At 43.6% G+C, this 9,628-nt stretch overlaps 1 protein-coding gene across 4 annotated transcripts in view; it reads left to right on the top strand.

The window, feature by feature from the left end:
* The first annotated feature begins 13 nt into the window (after positions 1-13).
* The window catches only part of Foxn3 (forkhead box N3), a 440,054-nt gene continuing 430,439 nt past the window's right edge, over positions 14-9,628 (top strand). For all 4 annotated transcript variants that reach the window (XM_023719610.1, XM_023719607.1, XM_023719609.1 and 1 more), the window contains exon 1: positions 14-132. The gene's annotated coding sequence lies outside the window, so the exon portion shown is untranslated. The remainder of the gene's footprint in view (positions 133-9,628) is intronic.

The following is a 9,628-nucleotide window of genomic DNA, read 5'->3' as shown; positions in this document are numbered from 1 at the left end:
GAGCCGGGCTCGGGCCGCGATCGGCGCAGCTCGGCCGGGACGCGCTAGCCGGCGGCGGGGCCACCCTCGAGTCCAGCGCCGCCGCGGCCCCCATGCGGCCGCGAGGAGCCCCGGGGGGGCCGGGGATCGCAGGTAAGGGGATCGGGGCTCGGCTCCGCGCCCGCGCCCCGCGCGTTTAGCATCGTCACGGGCAGCCGTCCCCGCCGGGGGCCGCCGCCTTTGGGGCTCCCCGGGGTCGTCTCTGGAGGTGTCCGCCCCCGGAATTTCCACCGAGTTTCAGATTGATTTATAGCGCGCAGCCCCAAGTGGTAGAGACCCAGGGATGGCAACTTGCTTATTTTCATTAGTTTTGGCTCCAAAGTAAGTTCATTAAAAAAAAAAAAAAAAGTTTCTCTGGACTCTGCAGAGTCCCTTCCGAAATTTGTTGCTTTTATGTATATATTTTTAAACATTGCAGACAAATGGATATTTATTTTTAAAATGGCCAAATAATTGATGCAATTCTGTTAATTACTTCTCGGGGAAGCCCACTTTCGTGGGGCTCCCAGGCGGCGCTTCTGTTTTCCAGAACTAACGTGTTAAATGTGGAGTTTGGCGGGGGCAGAGTTTTGGGCATTGCTGTTGCGACTGTTTTGCAATCCATTATACACAGGGTCAGATCTATGGGCAGTTTAAACCTCTTTTCAAATACTGTAACTGCTTCTCCTGATGTGACATAAACAGATGAGAGTTTCCGTTGAGGGCAGCAGGAATATTTCTCTTTTTAGAGGAACATTGTTTTGAGGAGAAAAACCACGATTACCGGCTGAGGAGGCTGAAGAGCCTGTATTTCATGCTTTGTTTATACTCTGGAATGACATTCGGGAAAAGGAAACACAGTCTTTCTAGGGAGCTTTTAATCGCGGGGTTATTCATTTATTGAATTTATTAGTTTCAGTTGGTAGGCAGTGCTTAAGGTGACGAATTCGGTAGCAGTTGGGACACATGATTGCAAATGCAAAATGTGCTTCCTCCGAAACTGCTGGTGTGGTGGCAGCCCCCAAGCGGAGCCGGGTAGGCACGGTGCGGGCTGCTCATTGAGGAAAAAGGGAATCGCTTTCCTGCGCTGGGGAAGACATCCTGCTACATTCCTTTTGTTCCCTGCTTTTCATTGATCACCAGCTCTGCCTCGGAGAGGGCCAGCAGCTTAGAGAGTGCAGAGCTCCGAAGACTGCACGAATGTCTGGCGCCCGCTCTAACTCGCACCCTGATTGGTCAGTTCGATTGAGACTTATGAAAACTGTCACCCAAAACCTCAGAAAACTAAGCCATCCTTTCAGGCGAGCCTTCTTGTGCAAGGCTTTCTGCGAGATTGCTTTTTAATCCCTGTGCGGTTTGCTTAGGATACCTATATGTTTACATTTTGTTGTTGTTGTTTCCACCCAGATCAAGTAGGCCATTTTGGTGACATTTCTTTGCAGATGCCAGTGACTAGCTTACATTCATAGATGTGTCAATTCACAATAGTCTCAATGATCTCTAGTCATAAATTGTAGAATGCAAAGTTGTTCAATTTAGGATTAATTTTTCCTAAGTGGCTTTTTAAAAAAATTGAATGGTAATATCAGTAGACGAATGCTTGCCCATGTCGTTACTTTGGCACTTTAAGTGCCTTTGCGTGACCTGTTTCAGGCACCAAATCTAAGTCTTGCAACAGTGAAAGAATGAGATAATGCAGAACAAACTATCAAAATCAGCATGCACACTGTGATAAGAAATTCTGGTATCTGCTTTGAGAAGAATAGAAAAAGGGCATTCCTCATCGTTTAAGGCTATGAATTAGCAAACATTGTGAAACGTTTTATCTACAAGACAAAACATAAGGCCCATGGAATTGTCATTTGAGCCTAAAAGTGCTTCGTTAAAGAAGCACTGTCCCAGGAGTTGTTAAATGTATAAACACTTTTCTGATTGGTTTAAAAATTTAGACACAGGAAGTGGATGGTATCTAATAACCCTTGAGTGGAGACATGGTTGTCATGGAAACTGAGTAACCCCCCCACCCCACCCCCACCACACATGTATACACTGCCATGACCACCACTTAAAAAAAAAAAAAAAAAAAAAGCCTTGCATGTCATCACAGATGCCTGGAGAACACGCTGGCTCCTGCTAAGCTTTTCCCACAACATCTGTTGAAACCTGAGATTGTGCCTGTCAAATCAAGGTCATTTTACAACAACAACCAAAAATGTAGTCTCCTGGATTTCATAACTGTATTTTTATTGAAAATATTTCAGAAAAAAAAAAAAAGCCTGAAAGCCGAGATGAGTATTTGTGCTTACTTAGCATTTTGCTGCCTCCGAATTGTGCAAGGGGGAAGGCTGAGAAGAATGTAGTTGAGCACTTTATTGTGAAATCAAAGTATATATACAGAGGATCGGTGTATCCTCAGTTAGAACAAAAACACTCTGTTCACAGCCTTAAAGACTTTCCTGTTACCTGTGGATGAAGAGTGTTATGGGGAAAGTGTAGTGAGGGGATTCTGTTTTCAAGAGGGTTCCAAGTTGGACTGAAGCGTTTGAACTTAAAAGAATTGTGATAGCTGGGACCTTGCCCCAAAGCTGCACGGGCAGGGAGGGAAAATGAAGACCGTCTGGTGGTTTGGAAAGAATGAAGGAGGGTGTTCTCCATCTCTGAGCAGGGAAAGGAAAAAAACAAAACAAAACAAAACAAAACAACCCCAACACTTATAAATAAAGATTGGGGGCCGGGGAGATGGCTCAGTAGAATAAGTGCTTCCCTGGCAAGCACAAGGGCCTGAGTTCAATCCCCTGTTCCAAAAAAAAAAAAAAAAAAAAAAAGAAAAAAAGAAAAGAAATAAACATTGTTTGCAAATTGCAAATATTATTGTTCAGTTGATTTAGAACATAGTCTTCATTTGTGGGCAGAGAAGAGGGCTTTTATTTTAGAATAATTTATAGGTTCCTCAAACCAAAGCTGCAAATATTTCCACAATGTTAGTGTAATAGTAATGGTAAGGAGTATTAAAAAAGGAGAAAACTTTGGAGACTTCACCCAGATCTCCTTGCTGCCCCAATTATTTCACTAATTGGGGCAAGAAAACCCTCTCCTAAATTTTGACTTTGAGGATCTTTATTAAGCCAGGTGAATACAAAGCAAACACATTTGTTACATTTCTCCAGTCTTGTCAATAGCAGTCTTCAGATGTTAAATTCTTTTGGAAATACCTTCTTTTAAATTATGCTAACTCGTAGCGTCGCATTGCTTTCTCTTAACTGATGGTGGTCAGATTTAAAAATTATTTGGTCAACAGTTTGATCTTTTTTAAAGAGCATCGAATTTCCCTGTTCTCTGCAACTAGTGGAGGGGGTGGAGCAGGGAGGTGGAAAGAGTCCTAAATATATTTCAGTGTTTGTTTACTGTCAAAGAAAATACAGAGCTGAGAAGCAATGTAGTGTCATTCAGGTGATTCAGTATCTATTTCACGATTCTTTCTTTTTTTTTTTTTTTTCCGGAAACGGGGATTGAACTCAGGCCCTTGCGCTTGCCAGGCAAGTGCTTATTCTACTGAGCCATCTCCCCGGCCCCTCATGATTATTTCTTATCAAATATTTAACTTAAAAGGGCTCGGTAAAGAAGGTTAAGTTTAGTGGTAAGACGTGTCTCTTAGGAGAGGATTTCCTGTAGGGAGCTTTCTTATCTGTGAGTTTGTTCCTTGGCCGGAAGCTTGTCACTTGCTTGTTTTTACAAACTGAAGGAAATGAATGGGATTTGCTGGTTTCTAGAATCTACCTTTATTCTCTATTGTCAGTCAGGAGTTTGCTTAGGACACTATTTCTCAAGAGACTTGTAGGAGTGCAGTTCATTTATTTCAACTCTGGTATTCTGTTATTTTTCTTTTTACTTTTGAATTAGAAAAAAAATGATCATTTTACTACCCTGAAGAACTTATTTTATCAATAGAAATTGAGAGGTTAGTCAGTAAAACTCTAATTCATTTGCATCATCTGATTGTTACTCATATACTACTAAAGCTGACATGTTTTTGACGCTATGCCAGATTTTTAAAAATTATTTCAGAATACCAGTCAAATGTCAACTTCTCTTTTGGAAGAGTCCAGAGAGGGAAGAGAAGAGAAACAGTCTCATTCTTCTCTTTGCTTGTAAGAAAAAGGTCCATGCAGGATACATGTCAGGTATGTGGCAGCCCTGCTCCAGACGAAATGCCGCAGCTGGAGGTGGGTAGGCTGACACTGTGCTAGCTAGAGCACGCCCGAGGAAAACCTTAACTCTGATAGCATTTACTGCCTGAATACTGGCACTATTTTTTTAATTTTAGAAATAAATGTAATTAATTGTCTCATTTGTTTGTGTTTCAAATTCTGGACAAGGGTTAAGGGCAAGCTCCTTTCAAGGACCACAGGTGCGGAAACCTCTATTTTGGAGGCAGCCTGGTGAGGGGGAGAAGCCAGCCAGAAGGAGAGAGAGTCATTCCTTGTAGTGGGTTTTGCAGATTTTTGTAGACATTGTTTTGTTTTCTATTTGGAACCATATGCAAGACCTAATATATGAGTTAAATATAATCAGCTAGTTTGGGGAAACGAAGACCCCGGAGCCCAGGATCGCCCTCTGGGCCGCTGTTAGGGCTTCCCCGGGGACTCAGAATCCTTGCCAACACCAGTTTTGGTGTCACTGCTTTCAGGCAGGCTGTGGGGAACTGCTTGCAGAACCTGGATTCTCATAGCTAAAGAGAGAATTGTTACCTTGACAGTTTCCGACAGCTCTGCTCAGAATGAGTAGAGAAAGGGTTGCATGTGACATCTCATATTCTAAACCTGAAAAGGCCATCATGCATGTAGAAAAAGGTGGGAATGGCCACAGGTATGGGAAAGCGCTGCTCGAACCTGTGAAGAGAGAAGAGGAAAAAATATTTTTAGGGGTATTTATAATGAAGGACCCTTTTTCCTCTTAAGCTTTAGGAATATTATGTGGAAGTATCTGGGACAGTTGGTTACGGTTTCACCGAAAGGCATGAGTATAGTCTGTTATAACCTCGGGATCTGTTCTATTACAGCTATCCTGTTAGTCAGTGAGAATAATTTTTTTTTCTTTTTTTTGGCGGAACTGGGGATTGAACTCAGGCCCTTACACTTGCCAGGCAAGCGCTTATTCTACTGAGCCATCTCCCCAGCCCCAATAATTTCATATTAAATGTCATTTATAAAATGAAAGTTTGCCAAGCTATATAAGGCTGTTTGGCAGACTCAGTAGTGTTTTGAGTGTTGAGAAAAATGATAACACACAGAATATATTTGAATATCATCAAATATACTCAGATTATCTCCTCTGTTCTAAGATTGTCCTGAACCAGTATGGAGATGTCAGTTGTCCCCTTTAGATCCCAGCTCTGCCATATTAAAGATTTTTTTTGGTGGAACCAGGGATTGAACTCAGATCCTTGCACTTGCCAGGGAAGCGCTTATTCCACTGAGCCATATCCCCGGCCTTTCATATTAAAGATTTTTATAGGCGGTGGGCAGAGGACTCCCTTTTGGTTCCACCCTTGCTTTGCACAACTGCCTGATTCACACACACGCACACACGCACGCACACACACACGTCTGGGGGGAAGGAGAAGTCAGCAGAGCCTTCAGGCAAACTGTACATAGTAGAACTGCGCTTCTGATGGGCACGGCCAGTCTCCCCGCCTTGCTTCTTACAGGCTGCACAGGTGGGGAGTCTATAGAAATCGGAAGGACCGATGCTTCTCCACATTCTCCTATTACTTCCATTGTGTTGCCCTGTTCCACTACCTGTGTGGAGTTAGGGGTTATGATTAAAATAATCAGTGTTCTGGGAAGCCACAGAGCTTCCAACATCTTTTAAAGAAAGCCTTTCCTCAGCAGAGATGAGCACAAAATAGTTGGCTGTAGTGGTGGATGAAAATGATTGTGGACCATTTTTATTTACTGAATTGTATTGAATAAAGCTTTCCATGGTTAGGCTGTTTAAAGCTATCATTCCTTCTTCCACTTGCATTTCAGACAAAAAATGACTGTGCACAGCCATAGAAACCCAGTGGAATGGTCCCCAGGCATCGTCATGATCACACAGCAGTGCTGTTTTGGGAGTGAGCGCTGCGCCATACTTTGGCATTTTGCTTTTTGAATTGAAGGATGCCTGCCAGTTACTAGGACATCACTGAGGTTATAAATAGAGGATTTCCCCAAATGGCATATAGTGTGTGCCTGATACCTTTGCAGATGTAAAGATTCAGAGAATGAGCTAAGCCTGGGGGAACATGGCTGTATTCCTAGCTACTTGGGCAGCCTGGGGTAAGAAGATTGTGAGTTCAAGGTCAGCCTGGACAATTTAGCAAAACCCTGATTCTTTAGTAAGATAAAAAGGTCTGGGGTTGTAGCCTAGTGGTAGAGTACTTGCCTAGCATGTGCAAGACCACTGGTTCAATCTCCAGTATTACACACACACACACACACACACACTAAAGACTCAGAGGGTAGCAACTCCCACTTGGAGGGAAGAGGGAATTTCAGTATATTATACAGGTTAGATTTTAATTAATCTGACATATCTTTGCACTCTTAAATTTTCTGGTTCAGCAGACTTAGTATTTCCATAGCCTTTAAAATGAAGTAAAAACAAACAAAAAAAATGAAGTCAAGTACTCTGTAATGATTAGCTAATAAATAGCTCTAAATTAAGACCATTCTATTATTTCTTGAGACTAGATTTAGTCTGTAGAATGACCTTGAAATAAGTTACTCTGGGGGAGTTTGTCAACTGGAGGGACACAGAGAAATCACATCACATTGGAAAGGAGTTTTGGTTTCTCAAGTGCTGCTGCTACATTGTATTGGATTTTCCTCATAACCTAGTAGTAATATAATGCTGCTATTAATAATAAGTAACTATAATATCCATTGATGTCCCCTTCTGCAGAGGAAGGAACAGAGGCAGCTCTAATCCTAGAGCCACACATTCTTTGGTAGCCTACTAGTTTGCACTCCCAAGCCCCAACTCCAGACTCGGGCATTTTCTACCCGCTGCCTGCCTCACCACTGCCGCCTGGCTTTTCCTCTTCCAGCATCGAGGGCATTCTCTTCTAGGCCTGAAATTTGTTACCTCCTAGAAACAATTGCAGAGTGGGATTGGGAGGGTTTGTTGTGATTCTGACAAACATTATGATTTTTTTGCTTAAATTTCTGGTTCCTGAATTTGACCATTAGTGATGGGAAATTCCTTCATTTTCTTTTTTATGTGTTTAGGACAGGGTCTACAGGGTCTCACTGCATAGATCAGACTCGTAGTGATTCTCCTGTGTCAGCCTCCCAAGCACTGGGATTACAGGCGCGATTCTCCTGTGTTCAGCCTCCCAAGTGCTGGGATTACAGGCGTGCCACCACACCCAGTCTCAATCGCAGTCTCAGGATGTCCCGGAGGCGGGGCCAGCATACACACTGGGGATGGAACCCTGGCCCCTGCACTCTGCCTAAACAGGCGCTTTAGTCTGCTGAGCTATCTGGCTGGCCCGGGAAAGACTTTTTAGGTCCCTTGTCAGGATGACTTCGCTTTATTCATTTTCATCTTTTAGATTTGCCTTCGTCCATCCATCCCCAAGCACATTTACTTCCTTCATAAAGAAAAAGTTATAACCGCAAGGTGTAAGTTCTCTGAATTACCAAAATATCATTCTCAGTCATACTGTTGATGGCATCTCTATCCTGCAAAAACTAGACAGTGCTTATAGTCAACGTTTTTACTTGACATGAGCTCAAAAGACTCCGAGGCATATATATGATATCTCCCTGAATTCTTTTTTTTTTTTTTTTTTTTTGGGTGGAACCCGGGATTGAACTCAGGTCCTTGCGCTTGCCAGGGAAGCGCTTATTCCACTGAGCCATCTCCCCGGCCCCTCTCCCTGAATTCTTTCGGAATGAAAACTAAATGGCTTAGGTGATCGCCATAGCAGGTTGTCCAGCACCTCCGCGGACGCCCTCTACACCCCCCCACTACGCAAATCCCAGCCAGTCTGTAGAGGTCAAGTTGAGGGAGTTAGTTTGACTTTCTCATCTAAGCAGGGAGCTCTACTTGTGTGTTGCTGTAGGGGAAGTAACAAGTTTTATCGTCAGCGGAGCGTCCCACTCTGCCTAGAATACGTGTCTCAAGCTAGAACCGGCCACAGAACAGATACTCATATTTACAGTGAAGCGAGTGCCTACCACTTCCGGAATCTTCTGAAGAGGTCAGGGAAGCGGTCAGAACTCGGCGGAACGAATTCAGGTTTCACAGGTATGTTTTTATATAGCCCAGGTGTATGAAGTTGTTTCAAAGAATTGATGGTATTAAAGACCTAATGGGCAATTTGGGGAAATAAATCATCCATGTAGTTATTTACTCATCGAACGGTTATTGAGCACTTATTGAATATCAGGGACTGTGCCCTGTGATAGCGATGCTTCAGAAAACCAAAAATCCCTTGAGAACACAAACCACCTGCTCTGTGTATCTCACCAGCTTGTGGCTTGGAAGTAAGCGCAAGTGTGGCTCTTTTGAGATTCAGATTCCATGCTGGTCATAGCAGGTCGGAGTGCCACCTCTCAGTTTCTTTTTTTTTTTTTTTTCCGGAACTGGGGATTGAACTCAGTCCCTTGAGCTTGCCAGGGAAGCGCTTATTTCACTGAGCCATCTCCCCAGCCCCCTCCCTGAGTTTCTTGGACACCAATCCTGCAAGGACCTTCATGGGGTGGGGAGTAGTTTATTTGGGAGGTACTCTCTGGTGCAGGAGTAGAGGAAGAGAAGGTGGTCAGAAGCTGGTGGTCTCTTTGTGGGGACACTGAGTGCATGTGTGGGACATAGCACCCTCAATCTCAAAACTACTCCCAGGGGGCTGATCCCAGCCTTCTGGCCCCACCCAAACGGCTCACAGCACTTCCGGTTGGAGGTAGGATGGGAAGGCCAAAGAGTAAGAAGCCAGGCTTCAGCAGCTTCACTCCTCTGTGCCCTGGATCCTCCATTAGTCAGTGTTCTGGAAGATTCCTCATTTTTAGTGTCCTTTGAACTTCAGGATGAGTGAAAAAGTCTTGAGGAGGTGGATTTTCAGTCTCCGGAACGGGAACGAGAGAAGCGGTTTACGTCTGCTGTCCAGATCCTCAGGCAGAAATCCTCAGTACAGGTGCTCATTTGCTTGTTTTCTCTGTTCCAACTCTCAAGTTAGAAGAGTTGGAGGCCCACTCCTTGGACTCTCCTGCATGTGATTTATCCCCAGGCCTCCCGGCTGCCTTCTAATCCACCTCACATTCTTCTCTTCATGCCATGAGCTGAAGGGGTTCTGTTCCTCAGGATCCTTTCCTCTACCATGACCACTCTTTTTTTTTTTTTTTAATCTTCAGTATTTGAGATTTTATTGGTTGTGTTGAGGATCAGTACACATGATTCACTTGGTGCACAATTCTTAACACACATACCAAAAAAAAGCCATATATTGTTTTTCAGTTGTTCCAGTGACTTTCCAGCTTCAAATTTAGAGGCAAATTTTCTGTAAGAGGATTAAGTACCAGCATCTTCAAATGCTGACAATGTGTTACTTAAGTCCCACCAATTCACA

Source organism: Octodon degus, unplaced genomic scaffold (genome assembly GCF_000260255.1).
Source record: "Octodon degus isolate 3935 unplaced genomic scaffold, OctDeg1.0 scaffold00070, whole genome shotgun sequence".
Lineage (NCBI taxonomy): Eukaryota > Metazoa > Chordata > Mammalia > Rodentia > Octodontidae > Octodon > Octodon degus.
The sequence above is the reverse complement of the archived record's forward strand: the minus strand, read 5'-3'. Positions and strand labels throughout refer to the sequence as shown.